The sequence below is a fragment of the Leucoraja erinacea genome, unplaced genomic scaffold (genome assembly GCF_028641065.1).
Source record: "Leucoraja erinacea ecotype New England unplaced genomic scaffold, Leri_hhj_1 Leri_79S, whole genome shotgun sequence".
In the NCBI taxonomy this organism is placed as follows: Eukaryota; Metazoa; Chordata; class Chondrichthyes; order Rajiformes; family Rajidae; genus Leucoraja; species Leucoraja erinaceus.
In genome coordinates this window covers 98,025-124,782 of record NW_026576729.1, presented here as the reverse complement: position 1 = coordinate 124,782, position 26,758 = coordinate 98,025, and the positions used below count along the sequence as shown (strand labels likewise).

General features: G+C 45.9%; 1 protein-coding gene across 1 annotated transcript in view; it reads left to right on the top strand.

The window, feature by feature from the left end:
• The first annotated feature begins 1,758 nt into the window (after nucleotides 1–1,758).
• Nucleotides 1,759–26,758, top strand: part of mogs (mannosyl-oligosaccharide glucosidase) — a 60,732-nt gene continuing 35,732 nt past the window's right edge. Inside the window, exons 1-3 of the mRNA XM_055631549.1 lie at nucleotides 1,759–2,843; nucleotides 11,870–11,914; nucleotides 26,241–26,385. The gene's annotated coding sequence lies outside the window, so the exon portion shown is untranslated. The remainder of the gene's footprint in view (nucleotides 2,844–11,869; nucleotides 11,915–26,240; nucleotides 26,386–26,758) is intronic.

Below are 26,758 nucleotides of genomic sequence, written 5' to 3'. Positions count from 1 at the left end.
CGCGATGTTTTCCCCAGCGATCCTCAGCTCACCGGAGCTCCAGCGCGGCGACCCGGGCAAGGCATCGCCCGCTCCGCGATAGCGCTCCAGCGCTGTGCCGCCGCCGAAGCCGAGGTTCTGGGCGGTCCCCGACAGGAAACGCCGCTCCAGGCCCGCTGGTAGGCCGCGAGGACGGGTCGAAGCTGCAGCCCGGAGAAAAGCTGCCTCTCCGACCAGGTAGGGACCCTGAAAAGTAATTTCCCCCTTCCCACCCCCCACATAAAAAAGTCTAGACCTCCAAACAAAACACTTAACTAACTAAAATAAAAAATAAAAAGATGAAGAGACAGACAGCTGCTGGCTGGGCAGCCATGCACAGGACAGCGCCCCTCTATCCCAAAGGATGCGCTACTTCGGCCGCTTACACCTTGGTGCTCGGGTTCAGAGCAAAGATACTAGAGCATATGGTTCTTTACAGTACAATAATTTACCATTTTGTTGGTTTTAAACAGGTTAGAAAGTACGCGTTTTGTGTGTTGACAGTGTATGCGGGAGGCTGCCATGTCCTCCAGAAGGATTGAGCTGCTCAGTGCGTCACGTTCTTTGACCCGATGAGCTTATGTGCAACCCCCCTATATCACACACATACTGTTCCCCTACAACACTGATTACACTGCGAGAGACATAACGGTCGCGTTGAGCATTCCAAGATGGCGGCAGTTACGCACCGTTACGTACTGCACCTCAGTGCATTGGATAACGCAGGAGTGGGGTATCTTGCTCCGCTCTATGATCTTTGGTCAGGGCCAAAGATGGCAGGGGGAGGGGCGGTGGTTTGTGAAGGGCGGGGTTTGTGGGGGGGGGGGGGGTTTGTGAGAGGGGTGGGGTTGGCGAGAGGGGCGGGGTTTGTGAGGGGGGGGTTTTGTGAGGGGGGGGGGGGCGGGTTGTGAAGGGCGGGGTTTGTGAGAGGGGTGGGGTTTGAAGTGTGAGGGGCGGGGGGGCGGGTTTTGTGAGGGGGCGGGGTTTGTGTGAGAGGGGCGGGGTTTGTGGGGAGGGGCAGGGGCGGGGTTGTGGAGAGGGGCGGGGCTGTGGAGAGGGGGGGGGCTGTGAGAGGGGAGTGGGGGCGGGGTTTGAGGAGAGGGAGGGGGCGGGGTTTGTGAGGGGGCGGGGGTTGTGAGGGGGCGGGTTTTGTGAGGGGGCGGGGTTTGTGAGGGGCGGGGCTGAGGGGGGGGGGAGGGCGGGGCTGTGGGAAGCAAGCTTTGGTGGGGAGGGCGGGGGTCTGTGAGAGGGGCGGGGTTTGTGAGGGGGGGGCGGGGTTTGTGAGGGGGCGGGGAGGGGCTGTGGGGGAGGGGCGGGGTCTGTGAGAGGGGCGGGGTTTGTGAGGGGCGGGGCTGTGGGGAGGGGGCGGGAGGGGCGGGGCTGTGGGGAGGGGCGGGGCTGTGGGGGCGCAAGCTTTGGTGGGAAGGGCGGGGTCCGTGAGAGGGGCGGGGTTGGTCACGTGATCTACCGGTGTGTGACGCAGGCGGCGCGAGGGCGGGCGGGCCGGTCCCGGCGGTAAAGCCAATTCAAACAGCAACGTGCGCGGCGCGGCCGTTATTGGAGAGAGGGAAGGAGAGAGACACACGGGGAGAGAGAGAGAGAGACGTACACACACACACGCGGAGAGAAGGAGGGAGAGGGGCACAGGGGGGAAAGGAGGGAGAAACGGGGAAGAGAAGGACTGCGGGAGAGAGAGACGGAGACGGGAGTGAGGGAAGGAGACAGTGAGGGAGGGGAGAGAGAGAAAGCTGGGAGTCTTGGGGAAAGTGGGAGAAAGTCTGGTGAAGAGAGGGAGAGAACGTCGTGTGAAGGGAGAAGACACAGGGAGGCAGTGGGATAGAGGGAATAGTGGAGAGTGGAATATATAGAAGGGAGCATGGTTTTTGAGGGACATTTGGATGGAGACAGGGTTAACTAGATATAGATAAATTGCCATTTGTCCGAGAAGGTGAGCTGGTGTGGGGAGAGAAAAGGAGTGGCAGGGTAGAGCCATAAAGGCCGGTTGTTATTATAGTGAGTGTGGTAGTGAACAGAAGGTAGAGAGGAGGCATGTGTGGGGGGGAGAGGGTTAAAGAGAGAGGTGGAGATGGGGGAAGGGGATAGGTAGCAGGGCTGCTGGATATGGGGAAGAAGAAAAGCAGTTAACGGGCTAGGGAGTGAGATAAGGGGAGTGAGAAAGGTCAATAAAGAGAAGCAATACAAATAAAAGACAGGGGCAGACCGGGAGAAATAATGTAACAGAGCCAAAGGGAAGTGTGAGGGAGGGAGGGAGGCAGGCAGACAGAGTGTGAGGGAATGGCCTGAGGGTAAAGCAAGGGCATCCAAGTTGGAAGAAGTAAAGGGTGAGGGGGGCAGATTAATCGGGCTGTGTTTGAGTTAAATACTATGCAGCAGGTCGTAAGGAGGAAAGTGATAGATAGGGGTATTGACGAAGGACTCAGGTGAAACTGAACCAGCAGATGAGAAAATATGAACACACTGCAAAAGAGCAAACAGGAATCAAGGCAGGGTGACAGCTAAAAAATAACTGGAAAAAAGGAAACTGCAAGGAGAGAAAGTAGTTGCCTGAGAAGATTCAGACAGTTTCAGGTTCTCGTAACAGTTTCAAATGTTGATTAGAGGTGTAATTGTGATTTTAGGGATTTGGTCCCATATTGCAATTTCATCACCTCTAACTAAAGAGACAGCTGTTGATGCTCCATTTATAAACCAAAAGAAAGTGTTTAAAGGTGTGTCAGATCCAAAAAAAATAACAAAGGAATTCCCAGGAACTCGGTTGTTCCCTGATCTTCAACCTTACCAAAATGGATTTCGGGCACAAACAGGTAAAAAGGAATAATCTATAGCCTATGTGTAGCAATTTTGAGATGAATTAATGAGTAAATTAAGCCTAGTTCATTTACAGTGTGAGAAGTGGTGCAGTTGTTCCATGGGTCATTGGGAAGAAGGATAAAGAGGTATTCCTGAAATGTGTACAGATAAACTTGCTTGGTGGAATGGTAGATAGCACCACTCGATTCCCGGGATCTGGGGAATGAAGTTGATAAGAACAATGTCTCAATGGGGGAGCTTCAAGGATTCATGATAAAAACAATTATATTTAGTTTGTGAATCAAAAATTTAAATGTGTCAATACACAGCTGGACAACTCTTTTCTGTGAACAGACTGGGCATAGAGCAATGTTAGAGAAGACTGCTACTAGAGAGGAGCCAACACTCTCGGTAAATGAGACTGGGCAAGTAGTTGATGTGTCAGTTGGAAGTCACTTTGACCAATAGGTACAGAAGTAGGCCATTCGGCCCTTCGAGCCAGTAGCACCATTCAATGTGATCATGGCTGATCATCCACAATCAGTGCCCCGTTCCTGCCTTCTCCCATATCCCCTGACTCCGCTATTTTTAAGAGCCCCATCTAGCTCTCTTGAAAGCATCCAGAGAACCTGCCTCCACCACCCTCTGAGGCAGAGAATTCCACAGACTTGCCACTCTCTATGAGAAAAAGTGTTTCCTCATCCCTGTCCTAAATGGCTTCCTCCTTATTCTTAAACTGTGGTCCCTGGTTCTGAACATGTTTCCTGCCTCTAGCGTGTCCAACCCCTTAACAATCTTGTATGTTTCAATGAGAAACCTTCTCATCCTTCTAAACTCCAGAGTGCACAAGCCCAGCTGCTCCATTCTCTCAACATATGACAGTCCTGCTATTCCGGGAATTAACCTTGTAAACCTACGCTGCACTCCCTCAATAGCACGGATGTCCTTCCTCAAATTAAGGGACCAAAACTGCACACAATACTCCAGGTGCGGTCTCACTAGGGCTCTGTATAACTGCAGAAGGACCTCTTTGCTCCTATATTTGATTCATCTTGTTATAAAGGCCAACATGCCATTTACTTTCTTCACTGCCTGCTGTACCTGCATGCTTACTTTCATAGACTGATGTACAAGGACCCCCAGATCCCGTTGTACTTCACCTTTTTCCCAACTTGACTCCATTTAGATAGTAATCTGCCTTGGTGTTTTTGCTACCAAAGTGGATTACCTAACATTTTTCCGCATTAAACTTCATCTGCCATGCATCTGCCCACTCCCCAACCTGTCCAAGTCACCCTGCATTCTCATAGCATCCTTCTCACAGTTCACACTGTCATTGCAAATTTGCTAATGTTACTTTGAATCCCTTCATCCAAATCATTGATGTATATTGTAATTGAGAGTCTTTGCAAGTCTCAGATTGAGAGGGATAGCGTTTTTGCAAGAGGCAGGCAGGGAGGGGGGGGAGGCAGTGAAATTCAGATAACTGTCTATTCAGATAATTTTCTCGTGTTACTTTTATTTCCATCTAAATCATTAATATATACTGTAAATAGTTGCGGCCCCAACACCGAGCCTTGCCGCACTCCACTCGCCACTGCCTTCCATTCCGACAGGGACCCGTTTATTCCTACCTTTGCTTCCTATCTGCCAACCAATTCTCTATCCATGTCAATACCCGACCCCCAATACCATGTGCTCTTATTTTGCCCACTAATCCCCTGTGTGGGACCTTATCAAAGACTTTCTGTAAGTCCAGATACACTACATCCACTGACTCTCCTTCATCCATTTTACTTGTCACATCCTCAAAAAATTCCAGAAGATTAGTCAAGCAGGATTTCTCTTTCATAAATCCATGCTGACTTGGACCAATCCTTTTAATGCGATTCAAATGTGCCATTATTATTTCATTAATAACTGACTCCAGCATCTTTCCCACCACCGATGTTAGGCTAACTGGTCGATAATTCCCCGTTTTCTCTCTCGCTCCTTTCTTGAAAAGTGGGATAACATTAGCTACCCTCCAATCCACAGGAACTGATCCTAAATCTATAGAATGTTGGAAAATGATCACCAATGCATCCACGATTTCTAGAGCCACCTCCTTCAGTACCTTGAGATGCAGGCCGTGAGGATTTATCAGCCTTCAGTCGCATCAGTCTACCCAATACTATTTCTTGCCAAATGCAAATTTATTTTAGTTCCTCTGTTTCCCTAGATCTTCTGACCTCTAATACATCTGGGAGATTGTTTGTGTCTTCCTTAGTGCCTGTTCAGCTCTTCTGCCAATTCTTTGCTCCCCATAATAATTTCACCTGTTTCTGCCTTCAAGGGACCCACATTTGTCTTTACTAATCTTTTTCTCTTATCATACCTAAAGAAACTTTTACTACCCTTTATATTTTTGGCCAGCTTACCCTCGTATTCATCTTTTCTCCCCTTATTGCCCTTTTTGTTGCCTTCTGTTGTCCTTTGAAAGTTTCCCAATCCTCTGGCTTCCCTCTACTCTTTGCTATGTTCTAAACCTTTTCTTTTAGTTTTATTCCATCCCTAACTTCCATTGTCAGCCACGGTTGCCTCTTACTCCCCTTAGAATCTTTCTTCCTTTTTGGAATGAAATGATCCTGCATCTTCTGGATTATGCCCAGAAATTCCTGCCATTGCTGTTCCACCGTCATTCCTGCTAGGATCCTTTTCCAATCGTCCTTGGCCATGCCTCCTTTCTCATGCCTTCATAGTCCCTTTGTTCTACTGCAACACTGACACTTCTGATTTAACCTTCTCCCTCTCAAAATGCAAAGTAAAACTTACCATATTATTTTCACTACCTCTGCAAGGGTTCCCAACCTGGGGTAAATTTGTTGATTCTGGATTTGTGCATATTTTGTCTCATTGACTGACTGTGTTTGGTTCTGGTATACCGGTATCTGTTCATCATTAGTTGTTCATAAATAAGTTGAATAACATTGTTATGTGCTATTAAAGTTGCCTGGGGTAAAACGGGACGAAAAAGTTTGGGAATCCAGTCCTAGCTGTTCCTTTACATTGAGTTCCCTTATTAAATCTGGTACATTAGACAACACTAAATCCAGAATTGCCTTCTCTCTGGTAGGCTCCAGATGGCATGATTAGACACAAAACTGGTGTTCTATTAAAGAAGGTAGATAAAAATGCAGCATCTATGGAACGAAGGAAATAGGCAACGTTTCGGTCCAAAACCCTTCTTCAGCCAATTAAAGAAGGTTGTCTAAGAATACCGTTGGGTCTAGATCAAGTGTGGAAACAGACAAGGGAATGGCAGATGGAATCTAACAGACAAAAGCAAAAATATGAATGTTAAACTAGGCTAGGGTTGCACACTCAATGGCGGATTGGACCATGCTGGGTGTTTGTGAGCATAGAGACTTTGGGATTCAACTGTTATTGTGTACAATACTGTTTGCCCCTTTAGGAATGATCTGGAGACCTTGGAGAGGGTGCAGAAGAGTTTGACCAGAATTATGCCTAGATTTTAGGATATTAGCTATAACACAAGGTTGGACAAACTTGGATTTGGCTCTCTGGAGCCCGAGGGGAGATATAATAGAAATATTATGTCACTTGTGCGCTACTGCAATGAAAACTTTTGTGTGTGTGTGTGTGTGCTATCCAAGCTGATCATATAATATTAGAGTACATCATATAGTGCACAAGTGAAAATAAACAGATTGCAGAGTATGCAAATGTAACATCCCCAAGTTTGTGGATGACACAAAGCTGGGTGGCAGTGTGAGCTGCGAGGAGGATGCTATGAGGCTGCAGAGTGACTTGGATAGGCTAGGTGAGTGGGCAGATGCATGACAGATGCAGTATAATGTGGATAAATGTGAGGTTATTCACTTTGGTGGCAAGAACAGGAAGGCAGATTATTATGTGAATGGTGTCAAATTAGGAAATGGGGAGGTGCAACGAGACCTGGGTGGGCTTGTACATCAGTCACTGAAAGTAAGCATGCAGGTACAGCGGGCAGTGAAGAAAGCTAATGGCATGTTGGCCTTCAAAACGAGAGGAGTTGAGTATAGGAGTAAAGAGGTTCTTCTGCAGTTGTACAGGGCACTGGTGAGACCACATTTGGAGTATTGTGTGCAGTTTTGGTCTCCTAATTTGAGGAAGGACTTCCGAGAGGATTTGAGTTTGGGAGCAAGGAGGTCCTACTGCAGTTCCTAATTCAAGGAAGGACATTCTTGCTCTTGAGGGAGTGCAGCGTAGGTTCACCAGCTTAATTCCCGAGATGGCAGGACTCGCATGTGATGAAAGAATGGATCGACTGGGCTTATATTCACTGGAATTTAGAAGGATGAGAGGGGATCTTATGGAAACGTATAACATTCTTGTGGGATTGGACAGGCCAGATGGAGGAAAAATGTTCACGATGTTAGGGGAGTCCAGAACCAGGGGTGGCAGTTTAAGAATAAGGAGGAGGGTCATTTAGGACTGAGATGAGGAAAAACCTTTTCGCCCAGAGAATTGTGAATCTGTGGAATTCTCTGCCATAGAAGGCAGTGGAGGCAAATTCACTGGATGTATTCAAGAGAGAGCTAAATAGAGCTCTTGGGGCTAATGGAATGGGGTACTGATTGTGGATGATCAGCCATGATCATATTAAATGGTGGTGCTGGCTTGAAGTCCGAATGACTTACTCCCGCACCTATTTTCTATGACTTACTCCCGCACCTATTTTCTATGTTTCTATGGTGTTACACCAGAGAAAGAGCAGAGAAATAAAGTGCAAAAGCTGCAGTGAGGTAGGTTGGAAGATCAGCAACTCATCCTTCGCATATGAGAGTCTGATAACAGCGGGGAAGAAGCTGTCCGTGAATCTGGTGGAACATGCTTTCCAGCTTCTGTATCTTCTACCCAACAGGAGAGTGTAGAAAAGAGGATGACTGGGGAGAAAACGGTCCTTGATTATGTTGGCTGCTTTCTCAGGGCAGCGTGCATTGTATGTAGGCTCGATGGTGGGTGACGGTGGTCTGAGTGATTGACTGGGCTGCTTTCACAACTCTGCAGTTTCCTGTGGTCTTGGGAAGAGTTGTTGCCAAATAAAAGCCCTGTCCCATGGTATGAGATCATTGCAAGAGCTCTCCTGAATTTGCCCCGATTCGTACTCGGAGATTTACGGTAATGGCTACTCGGCGGTACCCGAGTCTCTCGTGGACATTTTTCAACATGTTGAAAAATCTTCACGAGTCTCCCCGTACTTACCTGCTGTTAGCGAGTCTTCCCGCGTACCTGCCGTTCGCGTTACGAGCCGCTAAGTGACGTTCCCGAGCTCCGACGTACCCGCTAGGTTCATTGTCCGTGCTTACCACGAGTTTGATTTTTTTAAAACTCGGGAGAGCTCTTGGAATGAACTCGTACCGTGGGACAGGGATATCAAGCTGCTATGCTTTCTATGATGCTTCTTTAGAATCTGGTAAGAGTCCTTGGAGACATACCTAATTTAATTAGCCTTCTGACGAAATGGAGGTGTTCACGTGCTTTCTTGGCCATAGCTTCAAAGTTGTTTAACTTGGATAAGTTGTTGGGGATATTTAAACCAGATAAATGAACCACCTCCCCTTCAGCAGCATTGATGCACACCGTGTAGTTCACCTCATTTCATGAAGTCATTTAGCAGCTCCTTTGTTTTGGCATTGAGGGGGAGGCCGTTGTCTTGACACCATGATGCAAATACTGAATAAAGAAATGGTGGAGAAATTGAATAGGTTTGGTGCATCAAACATCACAGCTGATGGACTGCACCCTAGGCTTCTGAAAGAGGTGGCTTCAGAGATTGTGGAGGCATTGGTTGTGATCTTTCAAGAATTACTAGAGTCAAGAATGGTTCCAGATGATAGGAAAATTGCCAATATTACTTCAATGTTCTAGAAGGGAGCGAGGCCATAGAGGTTAACCTGACTTCCATGGTTGGTAAGATTTTTAGAGTCCAGCGTTAAGGATGAGGTTTCTGAGTTCTGACGCACATGATAAAATAAGCTGGAGTCAGTGTGGTTTCATGAAGAGGAGATCTTGCCTGACAAATCTGTGGGAATTCTTTGAATAAGTAAATAGCAGGATAGACAAAGGAGAGTCGGTGGATGTGGGTGGTTTACAAGGATATTCAGAAGACCTTTAATAAGGTGCTGCACCTGAGCCTGCTAAACAAAATGAGAGCCCATGGTATTGGAGGGCAGATACTAGCAGGGATAGCAGGTTGGCTGAATGGCATAAAGCAAAGAGTGGCGATAAAGGGAGCTTTTTCTGGTTAGCTGTCAGTTCCACAGGGGTCAATGTTGGGGCCACTACTCTTCACGTTTTTGGCCAATTTGCAGATGCTACGAAGATAGGTGGAGGGGCAGGTAGTGTAGATAAAGAAGGGACTCTGCAGAAGGACTTGGACAGGTTGGGTAGAGAAGAGGCAGATGGAATATAGTGAAGAGTGGAGTCATGCGTTTAGGTAGTAGGAATAAAGGAGTAGACTATTTTCTAAATGTGGAATGAATTCAGAAATCAGTGGTGCAAAGGGACTTGGGAGCTGGTGCAGGATTCTCAAGAGATTAAATTAAAAGTTAAATCGGTAGTAAGGAAGGCAAATGCAATGACAGCATTTATTTCAAGAGGACTAGAATATAAAAACAGGGATGTAATGCTGAGGTGTGATAAGGTGCTGGTCAGACTGCAGTTTTGGGCCTCATATCTGAGGGAGGATGTGCTGGAGTTGGAGAGGGTCCAGAGGAGGTTTACGAGAATGATCCCAGGGATGAATGGGTTTACATATGATGAGCGTTTGATGGCACTGGGCCTGTCATTGAAACTTACCAAATAGTGAAAGGCCTGGATTAAGTGGATGTGGAGAGGATATTTCCACTAGTGGGAGAGTCCAGGATCAGAGCGCCCAGCTTCACAACAAAAGAACGCATCTTTAGAAAGAAAATTAGGAATTTCTTTAGTCATTGGGTGATGAGTTTGTGGAATTCATTGCCACAGACGGCTGTGGAGGCCAAATCAATCATTTGGTATTTTTAAAGTGGTGATTGACTGATTCCTGATTAGTAAGGGTGTCAAAGGGTACAGGTAGAAGGCAGGAGAATGGAGTTGAAAGGGAACGTTTTGTCAGCTATGATTGAATGGTGAAGTAAACTCAATGGGCTGAATGACCTAATTCTGCCTCTATGACGTTTGAATATATAATTGTATCGACCTCAACATGTTTTTTGGCAGCTTGTTCCGTACATGCATCATACTCTGATAAATTTGCCCCTCAGTTTCCTGTTAAATCTCTCACCTCAAACCTTTTTTTAGACTCGCCCACCCTGGGGAAAAAGACTGGCTATTCACCTTACCTATTCCCTTTGTGATTTTATGAATCTCTATAAGGTTAATATGCACCAAGGAAAAGAGAGCCAGCCGATCCAGCCACTTTTCATAACCTAAAGAATATTTGGTGGGCAAATTCATGTGATAGGAGCAGAATTACGCCATTTAGCCCATCAAGTCTACTCTGTACTGATTGGGGATGATCAGCCATGATCACATTGAATGGCGGTGCTGCCTCGAAGGGCCGAATGGCCTACTCCTGCATCTATTGTCTATTGTCATTCAATCATGTTTGATCTATCTCTCCCTCCTAACCCCATTCTCCTGCCTTCTCCCCATAACCTCTGACACCCGCACTAATCAAGAATCTATCTATCTCTGCCTTCAATATATCCACTGACTTGGCCTCCACAGCCTTCTATGGCAAATAATTCTACAGATTCATCACCCTCTGACTAAAGAAATTTCTCCTTGTTTCCGTTTGAAAAGAAAGTCCTTTAATTCTGTCGCTATGAACTCTAGTCCTCGACTCTCCCACTGGTTTTTACACAGAGGGTGGTGAGTGCCTCAAACACGCGGTTATATGGAGTAGAACTCAACGGGACGACAGTAAAACTAGTACAATGACTGGGGTGGTGGAGGGATGGAAAGAGGGAAAGCAAGGGTTAGTAAAAGTTAGAGAAATCAATGTAAGCTGCCCAAGCAAAATATGAGGTGCTGTTCCTCCAATATGCGTGTGGACTCACTCTGACAACGGAGGAGGCCCAGGACATAAAGGTCAATGTGGGAAGTGGTTGACAACTGGGATCACATAGGCCAAGGCAGACTGAGCGAAGGTGTTCAGCAAAACGATGGCTGAGTCTGCACTCAACTAGGGTCGAGACTAGGGTCATCGTATTAGTTTCACTGTCGTCCTGTTGAGTTTCACTGTCCGTACAACATGTTATCATCGGACCCACAGCCAACAATAACCATTGTGGAGTTCAACTTTCCCTGATTTATGTTGCTTTCTGCATATCTTCCATTCATTTGTCCCCTTTCCCCTGACTCTCGGTCCAAAGAAGGGTCTCGACCCAAAACGTCACCTATTCCTTTTCTCCAGAGATGCTGCCTGACCCAACTCTTTGTGTCTTTCTTCAGTTTAAACCAGCACCTATAGTTCCTGGCTACACATCCTGTAATCACTCGCTGCCAAATGAAGATAAACGTGCCAAACAGCTACTTCACCACCCTATCTAATTGTATTGCTATTTTCATGGAACTATGTATCTGTACCCCTCAGTTTCTCTGCTCTACAACACTCCCCAGGGCCCTACCATATACAAGAAGAGGGCAATGGGAACATTGGAGGTAACGGTTACTTGAAATAGGGAAACAACCTTCATTGTGCATTAACTCAGCAAAAATAGTTTAATTTATTGTCACGTGTACCCATGTTAAGGTGTCAATGGGTCCAACTCGTCATATTACGTCCTGTTTCGTTGTATGACTCTGACAATATGGATTCAGACATAAAAGAAAATATTTGCAGAAGTGTGGGGTAACAGATGAAAAGGCAACTGATAACATATTTGAAGTGCAAACACAGGCACAGCAAGTCAAATAGCTTGTCGTGTTCTGTGTAATGCTATCATTCTATGAGAGCCAATTAATGTCTATTAACCCGAGCCTGTAATACTTTTTCCCTTTACAATAACAGGCATTAAAGGAAATCCAATCAGTTTAACATCCACTTGCGCACCAGGTAAGACAACACACTAATTCAACTTTTTGCCATGTAAAACAAGTTTAGTTTATTGTCACCGCACCGAGGTACAGTGAGAAGCTTTTGTTGCATGCTATCCAGTCAGCAGAAAGACAATACATGATGACAATTGAGCCATTCACAGTGTATGGATACATGATAAGGGCCTGATGGTCTGCATCCCAGGGTCCTCGGGGAGGTGGCTCTAGAAATAGTGGACGCATTGGAGATCATTTTCCCAAGTTCAATAGATTCAGGATCAGTTCCTGTGGATTGGAGGATAGCTAATGTTATCCCACTTTTCAAGAAAGGAACGAGAGAGAAAATGGGGAATTACAGACCAGTTAGCCTGACTTCAGTGGTGGGAAAGATGCTGGAGTCAATTATTAAAGAGGTAATAATGGGGCATTTGGATAGCAGTAAAAGGATTAGTCCAAGTCAGCATGGATTTATGAAAGGGAAATCATGCTTGACTAAACTTCTGGAATTTTTTGAGGATGTGACAAGTAAAATGGATGAAGGGATGCCAGTGGATGTAGTGTATCTAGACTTTCAGAAAGCCTTTGATAAGGTCCCGCATGGGAGACTGGTGACTAAAATTAGAGCGCATGGTATTGGGGGGTAGGGTGTTGACATGGATAGAAAATTGGTTGGCAGACCGAAAGCAAAGAGTAGGAGTGAACGGGTCCCTGTCAGAATGCAAATATTTACAATATATATTAATGATTTAGATGTAATAGTAATAGTATTTTCAGAATGGCAGGCAGTGGCGAGTGGAGTGCCGCAAGGCTCGGTGTTGGGGCCGCAACTGTTTACCATATATATTAATGATTTAGAAGAGAGAATTAGGAGCAACACTATCAAGTTTGAGGATGACACAAAGCTGGGTGGCAGTGTGAACTGTGAAGAGGATGTTAGGAGGTTGCAGGGTAACCTGGGCAGGTTGAGCGAGTGGGCAGATGCGTGGCAGATGCAGTATAATATAGGTAAATGAGAGGTTATCCACTTTGGCGGCAAAAACAAGGGGGTAGATTATTATCTCAATGGGGTTAGGTTAGGTAAGGGGGAGGTGCAGCGAGACCTGGGCGTCCTTGAAAGTTGGCTTACAGGTACAGCAGGCAGTGAAGAAAGCTAATGGAATGTTTGGCCTTCATAACAAGAGGATTTCAGTACAGGAGTAAGGAGGTTCTTCTGCAGTTGTATAGGGCTCTGGTGAGACCACATCTGGAGTATTGTGTACAGTTTTGGTCTCCTAATTTGAGGAAGGACATTGTTGTGATTGAGGCAGTACAGCGTAGGTTCACGAAATTGATCCCTGGGATGGCGAGAGTGTCATATGAGGAAAGATTGAAAAGACTAGGCTTGTATTCACTGGAGATTAGAAGGATGAGGGGGAATCTTATAGAAACATATAAAATTATAAAGGGACAGGACAAGCTAGATGCAGGAAAAATGTTCCCAATGTTGGGTGAGTCCAGAACCAGGGGCCACAGTCTTAGAATAAAGGGGAGGTCATTTAAGACTGAGGTGAGAAAAAAACTTTTTCACCCAGAGAGACTAGGGGCTAGTGGAATCAAGGGATATGGGGAGAAGGCAGGCACAGGTTATTGATAGGGGCGATCAGCCATCAGTGGCGGACTGGGTCTAAAAATATTGGTTGCCAGGAGACAAAGGGGGCCCACTTCATCAGGGGCCCACTTGCCATCGGGCAAGCTGACACCCTGGCCAGTCCGCCACTGTCAGCCATGATCACATTGAATGGCGGTGCTGGCTCGAAGGGCCGAATGGCCTCCTCCTGCACCTATTTTCTATGTTTCTATGTTTTCTAAGGCTTTGTGCTGGAAAAACATACGGCAGAGGGAGATGAGGCATCTTGCAGCAAGTAAGAATCTGTTTTTTAAAATAATAAAAGTTTTTGAAAATCAGCGGGAAGAAGTTACAGAGTTGCTTTTTCAGAGTTGCTAATTGTGAAGGCGGGACATTAGCGTGCAGCAAGCGTGATAGGCCTAGCTAGAAAGTGTTTGGAGCAAATAAAAGGGAAGCAAGTACCAGCGGAGCAGCCATGTTGAGGTACATCCTGAGGCTTTGGTGGATAAAGTCATCTGGACCAGATGGACTGTACCCTAGGGTTCTGAAAGAGGCGGCTCCAGAGATTGTCGGTGTGGACGCTGCGAGTCTGCTGTCCTGCCAGCAGCATGTTCGTCATTTCTACTTCTTTTGTTTTTTAGTGTGTCCAAATGTGTGTTTTAATGTCCCTTGGTGTATCTTGTGTGGGGGTAGTGACTCCGCTATCTTTAATAATAATAGTAATCATTTTATTTATAGAGCACTTTAAAAACAAACATAGCTGCAACAAAGTGCTGTACATCACTAATCATTGACAAAAAAGTTAACATACACCAAAAATAACAATCAAAAGAAATAGTAGGAAAAGACATGTAAAATAAAGAAACATCAAAAACACCACAAACAGAAGCAAAGCCTCTCTTATGTTTCAATAAGATATCCTCTCATCCTTCAAAATTCCAGAGTGTACAAGCCCAGCTGCTCCATTCTATCAACATTTGACAGTCCCGCCATCCCGGATATTAACCTCGTGAACCTACACTGCACTCCCTCAATAGCACGAATGTCCTTCGTTAAATTTGGAGACCAAAACTGCACATAATACTCCAGGTGTGGTCTCACTAGTGCCCTGTACAATTGCAGAAGGACCTATTTGCTCCTATACTCAACCACTCTTGTTATTAAGGCCAACATGCCATTCGCTTTCTTCACTGCCTGCTGTACCTGCATGCTTACTTTCGGTCACTGATGAACAAGGACCCCCAGATCTCGTTGTACTTTCTCTTTTCCCAACTTGACACCATTCAGATAATAATCTGCCTTCCTATTTTTGCCACCGAAGTGGATAACCTCACATTAAACTGCATCTGCCATGCATCTGCCCATTCACCCAACCTGTCACCCTGCATCCTCATAGCATCCTCCTCACAGTTCACACAGCCACCCAACTTTGTGCCATCTGCAAGTTTGCTAATGTTACTTTTAATTCCTTCATCTAAATCATTAATGTATATTGTAAATAGCTGCGGCCCCAGCACCGAGCCTTGTGGTACCCCACTAGTCACTGCCTGCCATGCTGAAAGGGACCTGTTGATCCCTACTCTTTATTTCCTGTCTGTCAACCAATTTTCTATCCATGTCAGTACCCCATCCCCAATACCAAGTGCTCTAATTTTGCCCACTAATCTCCTATGTGGGACTTTATCAAATGCTTTCTTAAGTCTAGGTACACTACATCCACTGGCTCTCCCTTGTCCATTTTCATAGTTACATCCTCAATTAAAGGGCATTATTTTAGAAAGGAGCTGAGGAAGAACTTCTTCAGAGGGGTAGGTAATCTGTGGAAATAATTTCTACATAGGGTTGTGGAGGCCGAAACAGTGGATATTTTTAAGGCAGAAATTAGTGAATTCTTGATTCGAACGAGTACCAAAGGCTATGAGGAGAATGGGATTATGAGGAAAATGGGATTAGGAGGTAGAAATCAGCCATGATTGAATGGCAGAGTAGACTCGATGGGCCAAATGGCCTCATTCTACCCCTATAACGTGAACTTGGTAATCTGACATCGGTTGGTAAGATTTTAGAGTCCATTGTAAAAGATGAGGCTACGGAGTGCTTAGAAGTTCACGATAAAATATGCCAAATTCAGCATGGCTTTGTGAAGAGGAGATCTTGCTTGATGATTGTGCTGGAATTCTTTGAAAGAGTAAATAGCAGGACAGGCAGTGGATGGTGTTTACCTTGATTTTCAAAAAGCCTTTGATAAGGTGCCATGTGTGAGGCTGCTAAGGAAGATGAGAGGCCACGGTATCAAAGGGCAGATACTAGCATGGATAGCAGGTTGGCTGGATGGCAGAAGACAAAGAGTGGCAAAAAAGGCGGCTTTTTCTGCTTGGCTGCCAGTGACTAGTGGAGTTCCACAAGGGTCGGTGCTGGGGCCGCTACTCTTCACGTAGTATATTAATGATTTGGACGAGGGGATTGAAGGCTTTGTGGCCAAGTTTGCGAATGATACGAAAATAGGTGGAAGGGCAGGTAGTGTAGACAAAGCAGGGGACTCCAGACGAACTTGGACAGGTTGGTAGATTGAATATAGTGTAGCAAAGTGTGGAGTCATGCATTTTGATAGTAGGAATAAAGGCATAGATTATTTTCTAAATGAGGAGAGAATCCAAAATTGGAGGCACGAAGGGACTTGGGAGCTGGTACAGGATTCCCACAAATTTAATCTGTAAGTCGAATCGGTAATAAAGAAAGCAAACTCAATGCTTGCATTTATTTCAAGAGGGCTAGAATACAAACACGGGGATGTAATGTTGAGGCTCTATATGGCGCTGATCAGGCTGTATTTGTAATGTTGTGAGCAATTTTTGGGCACCATATCTGAGGAAGGATGTGCTGGCTCTGGAGAGGGTCCAGGGGAGGTTTACAAGATTGATCCCAGGAATGAGTAGGTCCTAACATATGATAAGTGGTTGACTGTACTGGGCCTGTACTCATAGAAACATAGAAAATGGGTGCAGGAGTAAGCCATTCAGCCCTTTGAGCCACCACTACCATTCAATATGATCGAGGCTGATCATCCAGAATCAGTACCCTGCTCCTGCTTTCTCCCCACATCCCATCATTCCGTTAGCCCTAAGAGCTATATCCAATTCTCTCTTAAATACCAGTGAATTGGCATCCACTGCCTTTGGCAGAGAATTCCATGATATTCCACACCACCCTGGCCACGCACTCATTTCACCAAGAAGATACAGGAGCTATTGTGTTGTGCTGCAGCAAGTAAGAATTTCATTGTTCTATCTGGGATATATGACAATAAAACACTCTTGACTTGAGATTTGCTACTCTCTGTGTGAAAAGGTTTTTCCTCAACTCAGTCCTAAATGGCCTACCCCTTATTCTTAAACTGTGGTACCTGGATCTGCAATCCCCCAACATCGGGAACATTTTCACTGCATCTCAAACCTTTAAGAATTGTTTCTATAAAATCATCTCATTTTTCTAAATTCCTGTAAACATCGCTGGAGTTTAGGATGGGGGAGGGACCTCATTGAAACTTACCGGAACAAGTACACTTAAGTACACCCCGGCATTCAATCATGGCAGAGATCAGCCATGATTGAATGGCGGAGTAGACTCGATGGGCCGAATGGCCTAATTCTGGGCTATTCTGGATCTAGTGTTATGTTGTGGCGCCACCTGGGGGTTTGGCCACTTACTGGGCGAACCCTCAGCCCTAGGACTGGCAGGGTCATGTGACATGGCTTGAGGTGTGCCTTGATATATATATATGTGAAGAACCCTCCCAGTCGCATGCGAGCTGATTCTCTGTTTAACACAATAAAGATCACTTTGTTTCACAACACGTGTCTCGCTATAATGTATTGAACCAGATTTGATAAGGGAACTCAAGATAAAGCAACCATGAGGAGGTAGCGACCACAACATGATGTTTTAATCTGTAATTTGAGATGGAGAAGGTGAAATTGGATGTGTCGGTATTGCAGCTGGGCAAAGTGGACTACAGAGGCATGAGGGTGGAGCTGGAAAGGTGGAACAGCAATGGCAGGAATTTATGGGCAGGAGGAAGGACATCCTTGTGATTGAGGCAGTCCAGCGTAGATTCACGGGGTTAATCCCCGGGATGGCGGGACTGTCATATGAGGAAAGATTGGAAAGACTAGGCTTGTATTTAGAAGGATGAGAGGGGGTCTTATAAAAACATATAAAATTATAAAAGGACTGGACAAGCTAGATGCAGGAAAAAATGGCCCCAATGTTTTGGGGAGTCCAGAACCAGGGGCCACAGCCTAAGAATAAAGGGGAGGCCATTAAAACTGAGATGAGACAAAACGTTTTCACCCAGAGAGTTGTGAATTTGTGGAATTCTCTGCCACAGAAGGCAGTAGATGAATTTAAAAGAGAGTTAGATGGAGCTCTAGGGGCTAGTGGAATCAAGGGATATGGGGGGGAAGGCAGGCATGGGTTACTGATTGTGGATGATCAGCCATGATCACAATGAATAGCGGTGCTGGCTCGAAGGGCCAAATGGCCTCCTCCTGCACCTATTTTCTATGTTTCTAATCCAGAAGATGCAGGATCTTTTCACTCCAAAGAGGAAGAAAGATTCTAGGGGGAGAACGAGGCGACCGTGGCTGACAAGGGAAGTCAAGGACAGTAAAAACTAAAAGAGAAGGCATATAACAAAGGAAAGATTAGTGGGAAGCCAGAGGATAGGGAAGCTTTTAAAGAACAACAGAAGGTAACTAAAAAGGCAACCTTCAATACGATAGTCCCCACCAGACTTGCTGAGAAGCTACTGGAACTGGGGCTAAACACCCCTGTGTGCCTGGGTCCTGGACTTTCTCACCACCAGACCCCAGGCAGTCAAGATGGGAGGAAATACATCGAACACCCTCACCCTGAACCCAGGATCCCCCCAGGGTTGCGTCCTCAGCCCCCTACTGTACTCCCTGTACACACATGACTGTGTGGCTAGGTTCAGCTCCAACTCTATAATCAAGTTTGCTGATGACACTGTGGTGTTGGGCCTGATCTCCGATAACGATGAGAAGGCCTACCGGGAGGAATTGGCTGATCTGGCACTCTGGTGTCAGGACAACAGCCTCCTCTTGAATGCCATAAAAACTAAGGAGATGATTGTGGACTTTAGAAGGGCTCAACATCCGAGGACGTACACGCCACTGGAGATAAATGGGGATACTGTAGATAGGGTGAGCTGTTTTAAATACCTGGGAGTCCACATCACGGAGGATCTGACATGGACATCACACACTGCTGCACTGGTGAGTAAGGCAAGGTACCTTTACCACCCCAGGCAGCTGAGGAAATTCAGAGTCTCTCTGAGGATCCCTCAGTGCTTCTACTCAGCGGCTGTAGAAAGCACCTTGCCCGGCAACATCACAATCTGGTTTGGGAACTGCTCTGCGGAGGACAAGAAGGCTCTGCAGAGAGTAGTGCGTTTGGCCAAACGCACTATGGGAACTACACTCGCCCCCCTGCAGGAACTATACATCAAAAGGTGCAGATCCAGAGCCAGCAACATTATGGGGGACCCCTTCCACCCCAGCAACAGACTGTTCCAGCTGCTACGGTCAGGCAAATGCCTCCGCTGTCATGCTGTGAAAACAGAGAGGATGAGACGGAGTTTCTTCCCAGCGGCTATTAGGTCTGTAAACTCTTATCTCACCAGGGACTAACGTACCGTACCAATTTACTGTTGTGTTGTGTCTTTTCAAAATTGCTGTTTTTTTCTAATATGTAAATACTGATTCTGTTCTATTCTGTTCTGTAGTTTTTGCACAACCCGCAGGCATTGCCACTTTCATTTCATTGCACATCTTGTATGTGTATGTGTGACAAATAAACTTGACTTGACTTGAAATACAAAGATAAGCCAGCCAATATTATAAAAGAGGATAGCAAACAGTATATAAAGAGTAAGAAAGAGGCAAGAGTGCCGTCAAACGCCCATCATATGTTAACCTCACATCCACTCCATCCAGGCCTTTCACTATTTGGTACATCCTTCTAAACTCCAGCGAGTACAGGCCCAGTACCATCAAATTCCCATCATATGTTAACCCAATCATTCCTGGGATCATTCTCGTAAACCTCATCACATCCTTTCTCAGATTTGAGGCCCAAAACGGCTCACAGTATTCCGAAGGCAGTCTGATCGGTGCCTTGTAGAAATTCAGCATTACATCCTTGTTTTTGTATTCTAGTCCTCTCCAAATAAATGCGTTTGCCTTCCATATTACCGATTCAACATACAAATCAACTTTTGGGGAATCCTGCACCAGTGCTCCCAAGTCCCTTTGCACCTGTGATTTCTGAATTCTCTCCCCATTTAAAAATAGTCTACATCTTTAGTTTCCTGAAGCTGAGCCCGTTCATCTTGCTGACATTGAAGGAGAGCTTGGTGTCTTGACATCATGTTCTCTATTTGTTGCTGTACTCACCCCATCAGTCGTTCCAGACAAGACATAATCCTCCGCAGTTTTCGCCACCTCCAATGGAATCCCAACACTAGTCACATCTTCCCATCTCCACCCCTTTCTGCCTTCCGCAGAAACGGTTCCCTCCGCAACTCCCTTCCCTCCCCAGGTACCTTCCCCTGCAACCACAGAAGATGCAACACCTGTCCCTATACCTCCTCCCTCGACTCTGTCCGGACAGTCCTTGCAGGTTAGGCAGAGGTTCACTTGCACCTCCTCCAACCTCATCCACTGTATCCGTTATGCAAGATGGGGACTCGTACATCAGCGAGACCAAACGCAGACTGGCCGATCATTTTGCTGAACACCTTCGTTCAGTCCGCCAGAACCTACCTGATCTCCGAGTTGCTGGACACTTTCATTCTGCCTCAAGTCCTGGCAACATCCTCATAAATCTTCAATGGAACCTTTCTAGCTTAACATTTCCTATGCAATGGTGCCCAAAACTGAACACAATACTCCAGATGTGGCCTCACCAATGTCTTGTACAACTGTAACACAACCTCCCAACTCACTACTCTGACTGATAACGGCCAATGTGCCAAAAGCCTTCTTTGACCACCTGATATACCTGCGACTCCACCTTCAAGGAACCATGCATCTGCTCTAGATCCCTCTGCTCCACAACACTCCCCAGAGCCCTACAATTCACTGTGTAGGTCCTGCCCATGTTAGACTTCCCAAAATACAATAACTCGCACTTTTATGCATTAAAAACCATTCCTCAGCCCACCTAACCAAGATCCTGCTGCAATTTTGATAACCTTCTTATCAAGAAGGCAGAGATATTGGTGAAGGACTTTTTAAGTCTTATTGACTCTTTTAATTTTGTGCAGTGTGTGTCTGGTCCCACACACGAACATGGACATACATTGGACCTTGTTCTCTCTTATGGTTTGCCTGTGTTAAACTTGGAAGTCTGCGATAGTGTGTTTTCTGATCACATGCCTGTACTATTTGATGTTGGTTTTTCCTGTGCTGCAGTTAGACCTGTAGCGTCTGCTTGGTGCTGTCGGACCTTTAACCCTTCCGCTGCTGGCCAATTCTCTGCTGCTTTCGATCGGCTCTGTGCCCCCTCTGCGTCCACTTCCTTTGGTACGGAGGAGATTAGTTCTTGGTTCCACTCCTCCTGCAGAACTATACTGGACTCTGTGGCTCCGTTAAAAACTTTGCAGCCCAGAGCTAAACCCAAGCCCTGGTTCAGTGACGTAACTCGTACAGCTCGACTGGAGTGTCGCAGAGCTGAACGAAAGTGGAAGAAGGACAGGCTGCAGGTTTCATCGCAAATCCTAAAGGGCAGCTGGTGTAATTACCAAAATACTGTTAAAGAGGCCAAAAGATATTATCTCTCTAATATAATAGTGTCTAACCGTCACGACCCACGTGTGTTATTCAAAACCATTGATTCTGTTTTAAATGCCCCACAGCCTGTCTGCCTGGAAGCATCGTACAAATTGTGCAATGACTTCCTGCACTTCTTTATCAACAAGGTTGTTTCTATAAGGGCTCTCATCTCAGCTCCTGCCTCTGACCCCTCTGTTCCGGCCCCATGCCTGTTGGCATTCGATAAGTTTGTGCCTCTGACATTGTCGGGTCTAGAGGATGTGGTTAGCCATATCAAGCCGTAGGGTTCCCCTTGTGATGCTGTCCCTCCTCTTCTTTTTAAAGAGGTTTTCCCGAGTATAGGGCAGTTGGTTCTCGCCATCATAAACAGTAGCTTGTGTTCTGGGGTTGTCCCCGAATATTTTAAACATGCAGTAGTGCAACCACTACTTAAGAAACCTGGCCTGGATCAAACTGTTCTGGCCAATTTTAGGCCGATCTCAAGCTGCCATTTATCTCTAAAATCATGGAGAAAGTAGTTTATGCTCAGCTGAAACTCTTCCTGGACGAGCACAATATTCGGGAGGTTTTCCAGTCTAGATTCAAAGCTATGCATAGCACAGAGTCAGCTCTGCTAAGGGTTTTTAACGACATTCTCCTGGCAAACGACTCCGGTAATTATGTGGTTCTTGTCTTGCTGGACCTATCTGCCGCCTTCGATACAGTGGACCATGGAATTTTAATTTCCCGATTACAGCACCAAGTGGGCATTTGGGGCAGTGCCCTGGGATGGTTCAGGTCCTATCTGGCAGACAGAACCATGCGTGTAAGCCTTGCTGGCTTTGAATCCTCCTCCGCTCCCTTGGCATATGGGGTTCCACAGGGCTCAATTTTAGGGCCCTTGCTCTTCTCTCTATACCTACTTCCTCTGGGCTCAATTTTAAGAAGGCATCTCCATTCACTTTTACGCAGATGATAGCCAGTTGTATATGCCACTCAGGAAGGAAGACGACTATTCTCTAAAATCACTTCTGTCTTGTCTTGAGGACATTATGTCCTGGATGGCCTTAAACTTTCTGGGACTGAATGAAAAAAAGACAGAGGTGATTTTGTTTGGCCCCAATGGCTGCCGTGAACCTCCCTTTGCTGACTTGGAGCCACTGGCATTGTCCGTAAAGCCAACAGTTTTAAACCTGGGTTTTAGGATGGGTGGTGATTTTAAAAGATAAACAAATAGGCGCGGTGGTTAAGTCCAGCTTTTTTCACCTAAGGAAGCTGGCAAAGGTTAAGGCCATTCTCGAGCAGCAGCATTTTGAAACAGTAATCCATGCCTTTATTACATCTAAGCTGGATTACTGTACCGCACTCTACTCTGGAGTCGCATGAGCTTCATTGTCTCGTCTCCAGCTGGTTCAAAATGCTGCCGCTCGCCTCTTAACCGGAACTCGAAAGAGGGAGCACATTATGCCAATTTTGGCCTCCCTTCACTGGCTCCCAGTGCACTTTCAAGTTCATTTTTAAATTATTTTATTTGTTTTTAAATCGTTGAATGGGCTCGCCCTGCCTTACCTCTCTGAGCTGCTCCATCCATACGCTCCTGCCCGGTGCCTCAGGTCAGCTGATCAGCTGCTCCTTGAGGTACCAAGGTCTAAGCGGAAGCTCAGAGGGGATAGAGCCTTTTCTGTTGCTGCTCCGGCATTCTGGAACACCTTGCCGTTGCACATCAGACTGTCCATCTTCAAATCCACCCGAAAAACTCATTTTTATTCTCTGGCTTTCGACACTGGCTGAAACATTGCTCCTGTTTTTAGTGCTTTTAATGTCTTTTCATTTTTACTGTTTTATAGTCCTTTGTTTTACGGTTTTTAATAGTTTGTAATAACTTCTTGTCCATGGGTTCTCATGTACAGCACTTTGTGGCAACTGCAGTTGTTAAATAAAGTTATTATTATTATTATTAATGTAATTAATCAAGTTCTCATCTGTTTTGACTGAGAACTTCATTGAAGCTCAGGAATTGAGGCAGAGTCGACGGCTCGATTGTAATCATGTATTGTCTTTCTGCTTACTAGTTCACACGCAACAAAAGCTTTTCACTGTACCTCGATACACGTGGCAATAAACTAAAGTCCTAGGAATGAGTAGAATCTGAGAATGAGCTGTTGACGGCACTGGGCCTGTACTCGCTGGAGTTTATAAGAATGAGGTGGGGGGGACCTCATTGAAACGTACAGAAATAGTGAAAGACTTGGATAGAGTGGATGTGCAGAGGATGTTTCCACTAGTGGGAGTCTAGGACCAAAGATCATAGACTAAGAATTAAAGGACGTTCTTTTAACATAGAAAATAGGTGCAGGAGGAGGCCATTCGACCCTTCAAGCCAGCACCGCCATTCATTGTGATCATGGCTGAACATCCACAATCAATAACCCGTGCCTACCTTCTCCCCATATCCCTTGATTCCACTAGCCCCACGAGCACTATCTAACTCTTTTAAATTCATCCAGTGAATTGTAGCAGGGAATTCCGCAAATTCACAACTCTCTGGGGGAAAAGGTTTTTTATCATCTCAGTTTTAAATGGCCTCCCCTTTAGTCTTAGACTGTGGCCCCTGGTTCTGGACGCCCCCAACATTCGGAACCTTTTTCCTGCATCTAGCTTGTCCAGTCCTTTTATCATTTTATATGTTTCTATAAGACCCTCTCTCATCCTTTTAAACTCCAGTGAATACAAGCCCAGTCTTTCCACTCTTTCCTCATATGTCAGTCCCACCATCCCGGGGATTAACCTCGTGAACCTACGCTGCACTGCCTCTATAGCAAGGAAGTCCTTCCACAAAAAAGGAGACGAGAAGGAATTTCTTTAGTCAGAGGGTGGTGAATCTGAGGAATTCTGTGGAGGCCAAGTCAGGGGATATTTTTAAGACCATATAACCATATAACAATTACAGCACGGAAACAGGCCATCTCGACCCTTCTAGTCCGTGCCGAACACATAATCTCCCCTAGTCCCATATACCTGCACTCAGACCATAACCCTCCATTCCCTTCCCATCCATATAACTATCCAATTTATTTTTAAATGATAAAAAACGAACCTGCCTCCACCACCTTCACTGGAAGCTCATTCCACACAGCTACCACTCTCCGAGTAAAGAAGTTCCCCCTCATGTTACCCCCAAACTTCAGTCCCTTAATTCTCATGTCATGTTCCCTTGTTTGAATCTTCCCTACTCTCAGTGGGAAAAGCTTTTCCACGCCAACTCTGTCTATCCCTCTCATCATTTTAAAAACCTCTATCAAGTCCCCCCTTAACCTTCTGCGCTCCAAAGAATAAAGCCCTGACTTGTTCAACCTTTCTCTGTAACTTAGTTGCTGAAATCCAGGCAACATTCTAGTAAATCTCCTCTGTACTCTCTCTATTTTGTGGACCGAGATAAGACAGAGACAGAGATAAATAGATTCTTCATTAGTTCAGGGGTTACGGGGAGAAGGCAGGAGAATAGGGTTAGGAGGGAGAGATAGATCTGCCATCATTGAATGGTGGAGTCGACTTGATGGGCCAAATGGCCTAATTCTGCTCTTATCACATGATCTTATAAGGTCAAACTAAACTGAAACTCAAGCCAGGAGGGTTAAGTTCTGGAAGGCTGGATGGGGGCTAATGTTGTACCATTATTTAAGAAGGGCAGCAAGGACAAGCATTGGAACCCATGGACTTCCGCCCCACCCTCATCGATCACCTTCATTACCTCAAAAGTCTCAAGCAACTTAGACACGACCTGCCGTGTGCAAAGGCACGCTGACTGTCCCTAATTAACCCATTCTGCTCCAAATTGGAGTAAATGTTATCCCAAAATATCCTCTCCGATAGTTTCTTTACCACTGACGTGAGGCCCACTAGCCTATAATAAGCGAGTTTGGTATGTCGAAAAACGCAAGGAATTATGGGATTTGTCAAAGGTCACTCTGGATAAACATTCTCGGCAGATGTGCTGGTGCATGGATACAGACCTGCATTTTATCTGCAGTCAGGATCAAACCCGGGACTCCGGCACTGCAAGCACTGTTGAATTCCTACTGGACCGTCCCCGTCCACTCCCTACTGTTCAATCCCTGTCCGGGGGCGGCCAGGGATGTCTGGGGTGACTCTAGACTGACTGGACACCAGCCCGGAGCAGTGGCAGCCCAGGCTTACAGCCAGCACGGAGAGGAAGTGCTAACTCCAGCTCAACCCTGCCCCGCCGGGTAAACCGACAGCCCCAGACTGACGGGACACTGGCTTCGGAGCAGTGGAATTAGCGCTTCTCCGCACTGGCTGTAATGTCACCCTGGACATCTCCGGCCGCCCCTGGACAGGGATGGGACACTCTGGAGTGGACGGGACAGTCCAGTAGCTTGCAACGCCGGAGACTCGGGTTCGATCCTGACTACGGATGAAACGCACGTCTGTATCCATGCGGCAGCACAGCTGCCGAGAATGTTTATCGCGAGTGACCTATGACCTGGGCATGCGCAGTTGGAATACCGAACTTGTTTATTCTTTTCCCGAAGCCAGATCATTTTAGTCCTTCTAATTGCCTGCTTGAGTTAACCATATAACCATATATTTGTTCTTGCCTTTCTTTATATGGATTATGCGTCGGTAGATAAGGGTAGGTCTTGCCATCAGTTTTGTCACAGACATGGTGTGCTGTACTATTCTGTATCATTTCTAACTGTTTCTGATGAAAGGCCTTGGGGAAACAACACTGTTATTTGTGTTTCTGTATCCATTGATCTTGCCTGATATGCTGAATATTTCCCTTAAGTTCTGTAGAAGTCGTGGCTGATTAAATGTTGCCTTATTTCTGACCACCTTTGCTTATATTGTAACTATGCTTTGCTCTTGTTCTCCTCTTTGCCAAGGAACTCCACTTTGGCTTGTAATACTGCTGGTACTCATCCTGCTTCTGCTTATCGTGAATGGTATCTTGACATTATTCATATGCAAGAAGTGGCGTAGATCTGTTTCAACAGCAACAATAGCTACTGTCGTCTAGAAAAGTTTGAGGTAAGTTGTCATTCAATGCACAAGAGTTTAGAAGGATGAGAGGATATCTTATTGAAACATATAAGATTGTTAAGGGCTTGCACAAGCTATAGGCAGGAAACATGTTCCCGATGTTGGGGGAGTCCAGAACCAGGGGCCACAGTTTAAGAATAAGGGATAAGCCATTTAGAACGGAGATGAGGAAACACTTTTTCTCAAGGAGAGTGGTGAGTCTGTAGAATTTTCTGCTTGAGAGGGCGGTGGAGGCAGGTTCTCTGGATACTTTCAAGAGAGAGCTAGATAGGGATCTTAAAAATAGCAGAGTCAGGGGATATGGGGAGAAGGCAGGAACGGGGTACTGATTTGGGATGATCAGCCATGATCACATTGAATG